Genomic DNA, 16,356 nt, shown 5'->3' with positions numbered 1-16,356 from the left:
TTTTTTTAATACTGAGTTCCAAATTCTTTCTCTTCCTTCCTGCTCTCCCCCTGTATTGAGAAGGCAACAAGTTTAACTTTAAAAGAGTATACCTTAGCCTGTTGCTAAATAAGTTGAACCAGGTCAGCATCTGGGCCAGTGGATGTGGCAGTGAGATCTTGGGAGCTGCCTTTTCCTTGAATTCACTCTCACTTGTATTGAAGCAAGGACCCTAATTGCTGGAACAATCTCAGTAGAACAAATCCAGAGAGTGATGAAGGTCAGCTCCGTGCTGGGAGTCCTCCCAAGAAGCCACACATTCCTGCAGAGTAGTGAGAGCGGTATTGCTCTGGAAAGCTCTGTCAGGTTCTTTGTGGTGCTTTCTTGGTTACTGGACCTTCTTGCAGCCTCACTAGCTCCTAAACTTTTATGGTCCTTGATTTTTTACCTTTTTCAGCACCAGGCAGAGTTTTCTGAATCCCATCCTTCATTACCCAGTTACCAGCCTTGGCTTTTTCATAGGGTGCTTCTTTTTATTACTTCCTGAATGTGGTTTTTCTGCTTCCTCCCCAAATCAGGGACACTTCTAAAATCACAGCACCTGCTTAGCTAGAACCCATGGCAGGTGTGGGGTCAGGAGAAATAGTAGACTTCATTTAGAGGTGAAAAGATTTCTCATAGAAACACAACTTTAAAGCCAAAAGCGACCTTAGAGATCATCTAAATGGGAGTGGAACAGTTATCTCCGAAGATGGAATTTGGATTTCTGGACTATAGCTTAGAATGCTGCAATGACTTTTTCCTGGAAAAGAATTAAGAGAGTTCACATCAAATCAACAGGCATTTATTATTACGTTCTTACTGTGAGCCAGGCAATGTGCTGAGCAAATGCAACAGAAAGAAATACAAAGAGAAACATAGTCCCTGCCCTCAAGGAGCTTACCTTCTAATGAGAGAAGACAATACATAAAAGGATGCTAAAAAGGTATGATAGTGGTAGAATTGATTGAACTCTCAGTAGAGAAAATCCCAGAGCAGAGTTAAGAGTGCAGGTGAAGAGAAATAAAGACATGAAAGACCCGGATGGAGATTCTGGGGGAAACCAGCCAATCAGAGAAGGAGTGACAAGGATATAGGGTACTTCCAGTGTGTGAAGCCCAGGGCCAGAGTAAGTGTGGAATACACTTAACAAAGGCTAGTAAAATATATATTTGCCTAGAATCTTGCGAATTTGTTCAAAAGGACTTTAAATTGAAGGAGGAGGGGAATGGAGAAAACTGCTTATATGTGTCTACCAAGCTAAATCCCATAAAGAGTTACTGTAATGTGTGAAGAATAGCAATAAATATCTAGAAATGCACAAAAGACAAACTCAACAAAGAATAAGATCCATGACCTCAAGTGTCTGTACACATGTGTATAAAATATGGATAACCAATGAGGTGAATGGAGACATTGTATATAGGAGCCCACTTTGAATTCAGGAAGATTGCTATGGTGGGATCCTTGATTGAATATTGAAGTTCTATCAAGGGTATGGGTTATTTGAAAGGAATAGGAAAGTCAAAAGGGAGTTGGGAGTAGGAGAGGTATAATAGCATTATAAATTTTTAATGTAATTTTGTTTTTTCACTTAATACTCTTCCACTTGGGGAAAAAAAAAACACTTGTAAAAATATTCATAATCATTGCATTGGTCATATCCAAAGAATAAATATCAAGTATAGCATGTTTCACCATTACTTCTTTAGAATTATGAGTAATCTTTAGATTGGTCAGAGTTCTTAAAAATCTTTCAGAATTGGTTGTCTTTATAACATTGTTTATATATAAATTGTTCTGATTCTACTCACTTTATTTCGCATTAGCTCATTTAAAAAATTTTTTTCTTAAACCATCCCTCCCATCATTTCTTATGGCAGAAGAATATTCCATTCATAAACCATAATTTTATTCAGCTATGTCCCAATTGATAGACAGCCAGTGAGTTTCTAGTACTTTGCCACTAAAAAAAAAAAAAAAAAAAAAAAAAAAAAAAGAGCAGGGCTTCTGAAACATTTCTGCACATATAATTCCTTTTCCATTTATCTTTGATCTCTTTGATGTATAGGCCTAGTAGCGATATCAAAGGATCAAAGGAAATGCAGTTTAATGAATTTGAGAGCATAGTTCCAAATTCTTTTCCAGAATTGATGGATCAACTCACAGCTCCACCAACAGTACATTAATTAGCCAGTTTTCTTACATGTCATTAAGAAGCTGTGCTCAGGTTAAGAAATCTAGCTCCTCAAATAAACTAGCCATGGTAGAAAGCATTTGGACCAAGATTAGTGGAGCCAGAAATGGAGTTGATATTTTCATTGGAATATAGTCCAGGCCAACAGGAAAAGAAGTATCTATAAAATAAATCTATCCAATCTGAGACTCAGAGATAACCCAAACTTTAAAAATTCTTCATTGAAGTTCTTTAGATCTAGCCTGATCCTATCCTTTTAGACCATTTTGTAGCCCCAGAAAAAAATGGCATCTTCTGATCAGAACATCTAAACCCTTTTGAGGACTTGCCCACTTTGGCCTTTTGGACTGAGCCTCATGTGTACATTCTTCTGAAGCCCCTCTGTGGGCCTCCAGTGTAGGCCTGCAGCTAAATCTAGGATTAACCATTAACAGGTTCCCTTTTGTAAACTTTCTCCCTTGTGGGGTCCACTTCTTCATAGCAAAGACTCAGAGTATAATAAGAATGAGCTTATCTTCATCTGGAGACAAACTCCCCCACAAAAGTACATATAGCAAGTAATATTTAATGATAGTAGAAAACTGAAAATAAGCAGAGATTGATAAAGCAGGGAGGGCCTCAAGTGGAGAAGGGTTCAATTCACCAGGGATCAGTAGAAATGTTTCCCTTAGGAAAAACTGAAATTGTTTTTGGGCAGATCATTACACATAAAATGTTTATGATTATATTTGGTTTGGGATAGCAATGCCCTTTCTTTGGAATCAGCTGGCAACAGATACTGGAGTTTTTCTGCACCTAAATCCTCTCTTTTGTCCTGAGACTCAAAAGTTCCTAGATTTCTTCCCACTCCTTTTGTTGGTTTCTGCCTCCCAAGATCCTTTAGTCTTTTATTCCATCTAGCAAGCACCCATACTTCCCATCACTCCTTTGCCAATAAATGGCTACATTTCCTTCTAAATATCCTCATTGTATCAAGAAGCCTTCTGTTGACATCGATTGCTGTTCCAACCATATTAATACTTGTTAACTGACTTCCATGGTTAAGCAGAGAAAATACAAAACAGGTATTGTTTCCATCCTAAAATAATCCACACATGGTGGATTGAAGTTCATAAACGATATCCTCCCTTCCCCTCTTTTTCCCCTCCTCTCTTTCTCTTTTTCTCTCCCTCTTCTCCCTCCCTTCCTCTCTTCTTACCCCCTCCTTCATCCTCAACTCCTCTTATCTGGTTCTCAGCTGAACCTTGTCCTTGCCTTCTTGTTTTACAGTGGAAAGAGCACTGACTGAAATAAAAGGACCATCCCATTATTTTTTTCTTCCTTCTCCCTGTAAAAAATGTACCTATTTATATATTATCAGGTAATGTCCCCATGTGAAAAGATGCAACCAAGTGGCTCATTGGGAAAAACTGGGCCAAGAGTCAGGAAGAACCGAGTTCAAATTCAGCGTCAGATGCTTATTAGTATGTGTGATGCTGGACAAGGCATTTAATCTTAATCCAGGAAATGTCACAGCATTCCAGTCTCTCTCTCTTTTTTTTAAACAATCAGTACTTTTATTGTTGTATTCACAATACAAATATAAGCTATACCCCAGTGTCTTTGGCCAGAAAACCAAATGGTGTTGGAGTGTTATGATCCATGGGGTCAGCATGGATCAGACATGAGTGAGTGAACAAGGGCGAGGGAGGGTTGTGGTTCCTACCTCTTACATTCCCACTGTGACAGTGACCATTGTCCCTGGGATGTACGAGAGGTCAGCCTGCCTGATTCACAAGCTTGCCTCATCCTGGAGTCTGTCCGCAGAGACGGACCAGAGTGGGCAGGGCTCATGACTGGCTCCTGAAGCCATGCTTGACCCAGGCAGTATAGAAGCAGATGAGCAAACAGCATGGTGTTTGAGTAAACCCAAAGAATCTGCTAAGAGCTTGCTATTTAATTGTTTAAAAAAAATGCTGGGGGAAAATGGAAATCAGTTTGACAGAAATTGGGTATAGAACATCTACAGTATGCTGACATAATCTTCAAGTGATATGTAACAGACATAAAAAGTGACATAAGCAAAATAGAGGAGTGAGAGGGGAAATTTATAAATGAGGAAGAATTTATGACTAAAGGACCACAGAAAATTAAAGGGACAATTTTGATTCTATAAAACTGAAAAGATTTTGCACATATCTAATATAGTTTAAAAATTAGAAGGTAAACTGGTATTGGGGGGAAACCATGTACTAATTTTCTCTGATAAAGATTTTATATCCAAGATATATAAGGAATAAACTCTAATTTATAAAACTGCCATTCCCCAATAGATAAATGATCAACGGATATGAATAGGCATCTAAGCTATCAATAACTAAATGTTCCAAATTATTAATAATTAGGAAAATTAAAATCAAAGCAACTCTGAGGTTTCATTTCACTCCTATCAGATTGGCAAAGAAGAAAAAAAGTAATTCAGAGAGGCTGTAAGAAAATCTTCATCCTAATGTACCGCTGGTAGAATTTGTCCAGTCATTCTGGAAGGTAACTATGTCCCAAAGTTACTAAATCATGAATATCCCAATTATACTACTAGAAGACATCCCAAAGAGATTAGGAAAAACCATATATATATATATATGTCTGTGTGTTTATATAGATGTAAAACAATATAAAACTATTTGTTTTTTACCTTTTTTCATAGTAGCCTCAAACGGAAAACTCAATGAGGAATTGTCTACCTATAAGGGAATGGCTAAACAAGTGGGTGGAGGATTGTAATGAAATATGAGTGTTCCATAAAAGGGGATAAAATGAACAGTTTTAGAGGAAACTAGAAAGACTTCTATGATGCAGTGTGAAGTGAGCAGAACTAGAACTATTTATGTAATGACCCCATTAGAAAGAATAATTCATTGACTTTAGGATGCTGAATAATGAATCATGAGCTACAAGTTTGGAGAAGTAAAAATATATTAATACCTCCTATCTCCTGTCCTAAAGGTGAGAGCTGATGGACTTAAAATCCATAAGGAGATTTGCATTTTGGGATATTGTCAGTGAGGGATTTTTGTTGTCAGAATTAGATGTTTGCTGTCTTTTTTTTTTTTTTTTTTGAGGGGGAGGAAGATTTCATTAAAAGGAGGCAGTAGGAAAGAGAAATAATCAATGCTTATAAAAACAAATAAATTAATAATGATTGGGGACTGGGGAGAAACTTGTGAGGGGATGAGGCAATAGCATGGAGTAGAATTTGGTATGTTTGTCCCCAAGATCATCTGAGGGATTTTTTTTTCTTCTTGCAACACATATTTACTTACATCCTTGTCCATTGTGTTGCTACAGATGGATTAGTTTAAAAAGAAAAACCTGCTACATTGTACACATTGTCTATCCCTTTAGAATGTTTTTTGATAGTTTCATTTTTGTCCATGTTTCCCCAGTACTTAAGAAATACTTGAAATTTCAAGGGAGTTAATGAAAAAAAAAAATACCAATGAAGGAGGCCTGGCTGTGCCAAACCTAAAACGATATTACAAAGCAGGGATCATCAAAACCATTTGGTATTGGCTAAGAAATAGAGTAGTCAATCAGTGGAATAGGTTAGGTTCACAGGACAAAATAGTGACTATAGCAATCTAATGTTTGACAAACCCAAAGACCCCAACTTTTGGGATAAGAGTTCACTATCTGGCAAAAACTGCTGGGGAAATTGGAAACTAGTATGGCAGAAATTAGGCATTGACCCACTTAACACTGTATACCAAGATACGGTTGAAATGGGTCCATGATTTAGACATAAAGAGTGATATAAGCAAATTAGAACATAGGAATGTTTACCTCTCAGATCTGTGGAGAAGGAAGGAATTTGTGTCCAAAGGAAAATTGGAATTCATAATTAAATGCAAAATAGATAATTTTGATGATAGTAAGTTAAAAAGTTTGTGTACAAATAAAAACGAATGCAGACAAGATTAGAAGGGAAGCAATAAATTTGGAAAACATTTTTAGACTTAAGGGTTCTGATAAAGGCTTCATTTCTAAAATATATTGAGAATTAACTCAAATTTATAAGAATTCAAGCTATTCTCTGATTGATAAATGGGCAAAGGATATGAACAATTTTCAAATGAAGAAATTAAAACTATTTCTAATTATATAAAAATGTGTTCTAAATCACTGTTGATCAGAGAAATGCAAATTAAGACAACTCTGAGGTACTAGTACATACTTGTCAGATTAGCTAAGATGACAGAAAAAGATAATGAACTGGGACACTGATATAGTTGGTAACTGTGAATGGATTCAACCATTCTGGAAAGCAATTTGGAACTAGGCTCCAAAAGTTATCAAACTCTGCATATCCTTTGCTCCAGCAGTGTTTCCACTGGGCTTATATCCCAAAGAGATTTTAAAGAAGGGAAAGGGACCCGTATGTGCAACAATGTTTGTGGCAGCTCTTCTTGTAGTGGCAAGAAACTGGAAACTGAGTGGATGCCCATCAGTTGGAGAATGGATGAATAAATTGTGGTATATGAAGGTTATGGAATATGATTCTTCTGTAAGAAATGACCAACAGGATGAATACAGAGAGGCTTGGAGAGACTTACATGAACTGATGCTGATTGAAGTGAGCAGGACCAGGAGATCATTGTACATGGCAACAACAAGACTATCCGATGATCAATTCTGATGGACGTGGCCCTATTCAACAATGAGACAATTCAGGCCAGTTCATCTTGTGATGAAGAAAATCATCTATACCCAGAGAGAGGACTGTGGGAACTGAGTGTGGACCACAACATAACATTCTCACTTTTGTTGTTTGCTTGAATTTTATTTTCTTTCTCATTTTTTCCTTTTTGATTTCTCTTGTGTAGCAAGATAAATGTATAAATATATACACATATATTGAATTTAACATATATGTATTTATCATGTTTAACATGTATTGGATTATTTGCCATTTAAGGGAGAAGGTGGAAGGAAGGGAGGAGAAAATTGGAAAACAAGGTTTTGCAAGCATCAGTAGTGAAAAATTATCCTTGCATATGTTTTGAAAATACAAAGCTTCAATAAATTTTTTAAAAGGAAAAAAAAGAAATACTTGACTGATTAATCAATAAGTCTCCAGGAAATATATATTTTAGCAATCTCTGTTGGATACATTTCATTCCTACATCTTTTTTTTTCTCCCCCGAGGCTGGGGTTAAGTTACTTGCCCAGGGTCACACAGCCAGAACGTGTTAAGTGTCTGAGACTAGATTTGAACTCGGGTCCTCCTGAATTCAACCCTGATGCTCTATCCACTGCCCCACCTACCTGCTCCTCATTCCTACATCTTAACCAGCTGTTCAACATTTCTATTTCTTTCCTTTCTCTTCTCTTGATTAATAACTGTAATTAAAATGCAACCTGTTGCCTGAGGGCTTCTGTTTTTTGCCCAAGCCTTTTATAATCCTTAGCAATGTTTTTCAGAGTCCTTTTGGCAACATCACTTTTTATGATTCATCACTTCAGTGGATAATAGTCATCAGGTTTAATAAGCCTTGTCATATTCTACATGTGAAGTCTGTTATATCCTACATAGATAACCTGAGAGGGTAGCTCGACTCTGCTAATTTCAGATTACAAAAGGAGTTGTTTCGATAGCAAGTCCTCAGAGACCACTGCTTGTCTTCTTCCCTTGACCATATTGGATGATTTCTCATCTGATTTGATCCATCGTATGGATTTATTGTAATTCTTTAAGACAACAAGCAGCTGTGTTTCCCCCAGAGAGGGAGGGAAAGTAACAACAATTTAATGGTTTTTATTCCCTTTGTTCTTTTGTAATGTTGTTCTATCCTGTAATCTGTCAAAGGTTCTTTAAATTCTTCAATCCTTCTTCCATTTTTAAAAGGGTTGCTTTATTATGTCATGACTTAGAGAAATGTTCTTTAAAGTGAAAGCTGGGGAAGGGGTCATGCTCTTACCCAAAGAAGCATTCTTAATTGAATTATTAATTAAAGTCTTAGAAGGTAGGAAGAATGGTTGCTTTCTGCCTTCTCTGTGATAGCTAGTTATGGAACTTATCGCCAACAAAATCACCTCTATCCTCATCCTCCAGTGGCTGATGCTTCCTTTCGTCTCAATAATTGTAACTCAACTACTTCAAACGCCCACAGAAGCAGCTGTTAGGGATCTGGTCCTCCTCCTCCATCATACCCATCATACCCACCCTCCATCATACCTTTTACCTTTTCTCTTAGAAGGAAGATCCTTTTTTACTCTGGACATTGATAATAGTTATTTTACTGAAATTATTCCCTCTGAGATGCTCCCCCAAATATATACTCATACACGTTGAGTCGCCAGATAGTTGCTACTGTCTTTGATTTCTAGGTAACTCTATGAGTGGTTGCTGCTATAAAAAAAGAAAAAGAAAAAAAAAGTCATCAGTAGAGTTGATTAGTTATTTTTAGCAAAGGCTTTATTAAGATGGTATAATAAGAACATTTGCTTCAAAACATTTCTCGAAAAGCCTGGAGAACAGTCTGCCAAAAATACACATGGTTTCCATTTGAAGAGTGGGTTTAGGCTTAGAGTACAATGGCACTGAGATATGTGTTTAGTATGTATATGTGTGTGTGTGTGTGTGTGTGTGTATACACACCCACACATCCACACACTAATGTATATACCACATATAAACACACACGTGTGTGTGTGAAAGCAGACCTTACAACTCCTGGTACTTCATGCACTGAAAGGCCTTTCTTTCTCAGGTCTCCATGAAGTTTCCTTTAGATTCATTATCTTTTCTGGGCAGGACCCTCAGCTGATCTGCACTGCCAATCATGCTGTTTCGTCTTTTACCCAAAGGGGTTTGAACCCTCACAAGGGATAATAGAGAATAATTGCATTGTGTTTACATCTTACAATTTTATCACATATGATTATAGCAGCTGGGTGGGGAGACACTAAGAATTTACACTTTACACTAAGAATGAACCCAGCTCATTCTACTTGAGTTCTCTCAGCCCCAAATTTCTTAACAAAAGCATAATCATCAACTGTCACCTCCTTACCTGTGGTCACAGAAGAAATATCCTCATTTTCTCTAGTAATTCTCTAGTAATTTTCTCTAGCATTCATCTTTTGCTCAGGCATTTTCAATCTCTCCCTCTTAATTGGTTCTTGCCTATTTCCCTAAAAATAGAATCTAGCTTCTTCATCTTAAAAACCAAACCAAATAGAACAAACTTCTTCTTCTGCTTTCTAATCACTTTAGTTACTCTCTCAGTTCTCTCATTACTGAATTGCTAAACTTCTTTAAAAACTGTCTCACGTCCACTGTTTTCACTTCCTCTTCACTCAATCATTCCTCAATTCCTTGTTGGAGGTTCTGTCTTCATCATTTTATATTATTTTTTTTTCCTGAAATAATTGGGGTGAAGTGACTTGCTCAGGGTCACACAGCTAGGAAGAGATCAGATTTGAACTCAGGTTCTCCTGACTTCAGGGCTGGTGCTCTATCCACTGCACCACCTAGCTACCCCTTTGTCATTCTATAGAAACTACTCTTGCAAGGGCAGTTAATACGCATGTAATTGACCAATCCAATGGCCTTTTAACCCATCCTCCTTTATTTCTTTGTAGCACCTGACTTTGAAGCAATTGCTCACTTTTTCTTCTTACTGTATATTCTATCCTCTTTTGGATTTGGAAATACTATTTTTTTGTACTTAACTATCTCATTTTTCTGATCTTGCTTATACATTGCTCCCTAAAGTTTTACATCTGACCTCTCTTCTCTTTCTAATCTGATTCATGCCCAAATCTTAACTCTATGAAGGTAATTTCCAAATCTGTATCTCCAAGCCTCATCACTTTTCTGCATTCCAAATTCACATCTCCAACTGTCTCATTGCCACTGAAAATACAACATATTCAAAACTGAGACTACCATCTTTCCCCTAAATTTTGAGTACTGCTTCTATTTATGTCACTCATACTTACATGTTCCAAAAGCTAGTATCATCATTTATTCTTCCCTCATCTCCTATGAATCAAGTCCTACTTCAGTAAATTAATTCTATTTCTACAAAAACTCTTGCATCCATTTTCTCCTCACTATAACCACTGCTATTGCCATACCACAAACCATCATTACCACCTACCTCAACAGGTGTTTAAAAAAAATACACAACTTCCTAATATGCTTCCAAACTTCAGTGAATTTCCCTTCCAATACATTCTCCACACTACTGCCAAAATACTCTCTCTTATATATTTATCTTATTTCTTTACTCAAAAAACATCAATGAACTCTCTTTGACCTACCAATAAAGTTAGCATTTCTTAGCCTGGCTTTAAGAGTGTTGCACAAAATTTGAAAAAATTAGGAAAAGAAGGACTCCTGCTAAATTCCTTTTGTGACACAGACATGGTACTGATACCTAAACCAAGATGAAAAGATGAAAACAGAGACCAATTTCCTTAATGAAAATTGATGCAAAAATCTTAAATAAAATACTAACAAAGATTACAGAAAGTCATCCCAAAAATAATATACCATGACCAAGTAGGATTTATACCAGGAATACAGGGATGGTTCAATATTAGAAAAACTACTAGCATAATTGACTATATCAATAACCATACTAATAAAAATCATATGATTATCTCAATAGATGCAGAAAAAGCATTTGGTAAAATCCAACATTCATTCCTATTAAAAACTAGAGAGTATAGGAATAAGTGGAATTTTCCTTAAAATAGTTAAAACAATCAGCAAGCATCATATGTAATAGGGATAAACTGGAACCATTCCCAGTAAGATCAGGGGTGAAACAAGGTTACCCACTATCACCATTACTATTCAATATTGTATTAGAAATGCTAGCTTTGGCAATAAGAGAAGAGAAAAGAAATTAGAGCAGGTAATGAGGAAACCAAATTAACATTCTTTGCAGATGATATGATGATATACTTAGAGAACCCTAGAGAATCAACCAAAAAAAAAACTTTAGCAAAGTTGCAGGATACAGAATAAATCCACATATATCATCAGCATTTTTATATATCACCAACAAAATCCAACAGGAAGAGATACAAAGAGAAATTCCATTTAAAATAACTGTCAATAATATGAAATATTTGAGAATCTATCTGTTAAGGAAAAGTCAGGAACTATATGAGCAAAACTACAAAACATTTTGCACACAAATAAAATCAGGTCTAAACAATTGGAAAAATATCAAATGCTCTTGGATAGGTTGAGCGAATATAATAAAGATGACAATATTACCTAATCCATTTATTTAGTGATATACCAATCAAACTCCCAAGAAACTATTTTACTGAAATAACAAAATAACAAATTTAGAAAAAATAACAAAATTCATCTGGAAGAACAAAAGTTCAAGAATTTCAAGGGAATTAATGAAAAAAAAAAAAAAAAAAAGCAAATGAGGGTGTCTTAGCTGTACCAGATCTAAAAGTATATTACTATATTATAAAGCAGCAGTCATAAAAACCATTTGGTATTGGCTAAGAAATAGAGAAGTTGAACAGTGGAATAGATTAGGTTCACAAGACAAAATAGTCAATTACTATAACAATGTAGTATTTGACAAACCCAAAGACCCCAGCTTTTGGGATAAAAACTCACTATTTGACAAAAACTGCTGGGAAAATTGGAAACTAGTATGGCAGAAACTAGGCATTGACCCATACTTAACATCCTATACTAAGATAAGGTAGATCTAGACAAAAAGAATGATATAAGCAAATTAGAAGAACATAAGATAGTTTACTTCTCAGATCTGTGGAGGAGGAAGGAATATGTGACCAAAGAAGAACTGAAGACCATTATTGATCACAAAATAGAAAATTTTGATATTAAGTTAAAAAGTTTTTGTACAGACATAACTAATGCAGACAAGATTAGAAGAGAAGCAATAAATTGGGAAAACATATTTACATTTAAAGGTTCTGATAAAGGCCTCATTTCTAAAATATATAAAGAATTGACTCAAAGTTATAAGAATTCAAGCCATTCTCTAATTGATAAATGGTCAAAGAATATGAACAGACAATTTTTAGATGAAGAAATTGAAATTATTTTTAGTCATACGAAAAGGTGCTCCAAATCACTATTATTCAGAGAATGCAAATTAAGACAACTCTGAGGTATTGCTACACACTTGTCAGATTGGCTAAGATGACAGGAAATGATAATGACCAATGTTGCAGGGGATGTGGGGAAACTGGGACACTGATGCACTGTTAGTGGAGTTGTGAAAGAATGCGGCCATTCTGGAGAGCAATTTGGAACTATGCTCAAAACGTCAAAATGTGCATACTCTTTGATCCACCAAGTGTCTCTACTGGACTTATATCCCAAAGAGACCTTAAAGGAGGGAAAGGGACCCACATACACAAAATTATTTGTGGCAGCCTTCTTTGTAGTGGCAAGGAACTGGAAAGTGAGTGGATACCCATCAATTGGTGTTAGGATTACTAAGTGAGAACTCAGGTTGTCTGGATGGTGACAAGGTGAGAATTCAGGTTTTCTGGACAATTACAAGGTGAGAACTCAGGTTGACTTGATAGAGGGGGCAAGCTCATTGGCTGGGGTGGTTCTTCCCAGAAGCCCTTGCATTATCCCACGCCCATTCTCTGGGAGGATAAAAAGAGACAGCACTGGGCGCAGAGAGCAGATCGGCCTGGAGAAGGATAAGAGCTGGAGGAGATTCAGAGCCAGGATTCAAAGGAGAAGACTCTCTGAATTGCATCAGGCTTGACGGGGCTCTCTGCAGGAAGGGAAGTCACTTCTAAGGACAAAAGTTAACAGCAACTGCCTGGAGACAACGTTTCGTTACAGGAAGAATCTGTTGGAGAGATTTGAGTAGACACAGCAGATCTCTTCCCAGAGAGCGATCCAGCAGCTTCTGGAGACGACAGCTCGCTACATTTGGCGCCCAACATGGGGCAAGGACTTTTGCTTATCCTGACAAGAGGAGCTAGACCAGACCTTCGCAATTTGGCGCCCGAACAGGGACAGACACGGTCCTGATTCCAGTGGAAAAGCTTCCGATCTAGATCTCAGTCTCTCTGACCCAGAACCGTGAGTAAGGAGGAAACTTTGTTAAAGATTAAGTGAGTGTGCTAATAGATAAATAAGGAACTTAACTTGTTAAGGGCTAAACCAGGAATCTCTTATAGCTGAAATGGGGCAGATGTTAGCTATATTCAATCCCTGGACCTCAGCCGACTCAACCCCAGCCCCAGAAGCAACCTCAGCTCCATTCAGGAGTGGTACTATAGAGAGTATAATCAACATAATTGAGGAGCAGAGTTTACTTGTAACCTGGGTACAGATTGCTAAACTCTTGGCTGCATTAAGACGCACATCCCCTTGGTTCTTAGAGGAAGAAAAGATAGATGTAGATAAATGGAAGCTAGTGGGATATGAAATGAAAGAATTTCAAGCAAAAAATGGGCCTCGTTCAATTTCTGCAGAAGTATTTTATATCTACAACATAGTTCAATTAGCCTTAAACTATCAAGCAAGTTGTAGGAGAAGGAAAAGTTCTAAAAATGAACAGAGGAGGAAGTGTGAGGAAAAAAGGAAAGATCAAGATCTTTCCCTAGAGCAAGAGGATTTAAATGAGGAATTATGGTATGATTCTCTTGAAGAAGCTTCAACCCTGCCTAGAGAACAGATTATTGACAGGCCCACATCAACCCCACCTTCAGAGATGGAGGAAGAAAGAGGGGAAGAGGCAGAAACACAAACAGAATTGCCTGTGAAGAAGCCTAAGCCTATGACAAGATTAGAAAAAGCATTGGTTAAAGCTAAGAGAGAAGGACAGGATATAAGTGATTTTATACATGCATATCCTGTGATTGAAAATACTGACTCTGTAGGTAAAAAAAGGAGAAGATATGCACCTTTAGATTTGAATAAAATTAAGGATTTGAAAAAAGGTTGTACCCTTTATGGGGCTACATCAGCTTATGTCAAAATGTTACTAGATGGTTTGTCTTATGAAGTCCTAACCCCGAATGATTGGAAATCCATAGCAAGGACATGTCTGGAACCTGGAGAAAATTTATTATGGCTTGCGGAATTTCATGAATTATGTAAAATTCAAGTCAGATGCAATTTGGAAATAGGAGTTAACACACAATTCACTTTTGAGCACTTAGCTGGTGAAGGTCAGTATGGAGAGAATTCGGAACAGATTAATTATACCATGACAATATATGAACAAATTGCTAAGGCTGCAATAAAAGCTTGGGGTGTCCTTCCTGGACAGAAAGATCGGGGAGAGGCTTTCACTAAAATACAGCAAGGTCCCAATGAACCTTTTGCAGATTTTGTGGGACGTTTGCAAACTGCTGTCAAAAGAACTATTGGAGAAAATTCAGCTACAGAAATAATGACCAGACATCTGGCTAAGGAAAATGCCAACGAGATTTGCAAAAGAATTATATGGGGATTAGACAAAGATGCTCCTTTAGAGGAGATCATAAGACGCTGTGCTACAGTGGGAACAAATGCTTTTTACACCTGGACAATGATGAACGTGGAAAGACAGGGTCCCTCCTGGCAAGGGACTTCTAGAGAAACTCGGCGATGTTTTCAATGTGGAAAAATTGGACATCTAAGAGCTCAGTGTAGGTATGGAGATACAGTGAGAAGACAGGGTGAAAGAAGACCTAAAACCCCATGTCCAAAATGCAACAGAGGACTCCATTGGGCATCAGAGTGTAAACTAATTCAGGGAAATGGGATGAGGGGCCCAGGTCCAGGGCCCCAGGCAAAAAAGACTTGGGGCATGATGGCAGCTGATGTTACACCTAAAGAGCCTTTAGAAGGCCAGGACTCTGATTTAATCAATCAGCAGAGAAGCAATCACATGGCAGAAAGGGATTACCTGATAAGTCAGTCAAAAGGCAATCAGATTGCAAAAATGGATTACACTTGGGGAGAATACAGGCCTTTTAAACCAACAGGGCTGTGCCCAGTGCAAACAACTCCAATGTAATTGTCAGATGATGAGAAGAGATTTAGAAAGCGGTTAACTGCCTGGGAGAGAGGGTTTGCTTGTATTTCTTCAGCAGGAGAAGGAATCAGATGGGTGCCAACGAGTCATATTCGCCTTGTCCACCAGAGAGAGACAGAAAAAGAGAAAGACCTCAAAATAAAGGAGAAGATCTAAGAAACATCTGACACTGAAAGAGCATGGATAATAAGAAGACTGTTAAAGAACTTTAAAAACCAGCAGGAATCATTGGACTTCCTCACACAAGATGAGACTAATGGACAATGGACTTATGGACATTTATAAATTTTCAATTTATGATTATGTTATATACTTCTAGCATGTGTTATGTTACTATGTTACTATGTGCTTATGTAATTCATGTAATTATCTGTAATACTTCCCATATTGATGGATTTATGTTTCAAGGTCATTTATGTAATTATCTGTAATACTTCCCATATTGATGGATTTATGTTTCAAGGTCATGACTGTCCTATGTTCTAAATCAAAAGAAAGGGGGAGATGTTAGGATTACTAAGTGAGAACTCAGGTTGTCTGGATGGTGACAAGGTGAGAATTCAGGTTTTCTGGACAATTACAAGGTGGAGAACTCAGGTTGACTTGATAGAGGGGGCAAGCTCATTGGCTGGGGTGGTTCTTCCCAGAAGCCCTTGCATTATCCCACGCCCATTCTCTGGGAGGATAAAAAGAGACAGCACTGGGCGCAGAGAGCAGACCGGCCTGGAGAAGGATAAGAGCTGGAGGAGATTCAGAGCCAGGATTCAAAGGAGAAGACTCTCTGAATTGCATCAGGCTTGACGGGGCTCTCTGCAGGAAGGGAAGTCACTTCTAAGGACAAAAGTTAACAGCAACTGCCTGGAGACAACGTTTCGTTACAGGAAGAATCTGTTGGAGAGATTTGAGTAGACACAGCAGATCTCTTCCCAGAGAGCGATCCAGCAGCTTCTGGAGACGACAGCTCGCTACAAATTGGAGAATGGCTGAATAAGTTATGGTATATAAATGCTATGGAATATTATTGCTCTATAAGACATGATCAGCAGTATGATTTCAGAGAGGTCTGGAGAGACTTACATGAAGAGATGCTAAGTGAAATGG

The sequence above is a fragment of the Sminthopsis crassicaudata genome, chromosome 4 (assembly GCF_048593235.1).
Source record: "Sminthopsis crassicaudata isolate SCR6 chromosome 4, ASM4859323v1, whole genome shotgun sequence".
Lineage (NCBI taxonomy): Eukaryota > Metazoa > Chordata > Mammalia > Dasyuromorphia > Dasyuridae > Sminthopsis > Sminthopsis crassicaudata.
This window is presented reverse-complemented; position numbering follows the sequence as displayed.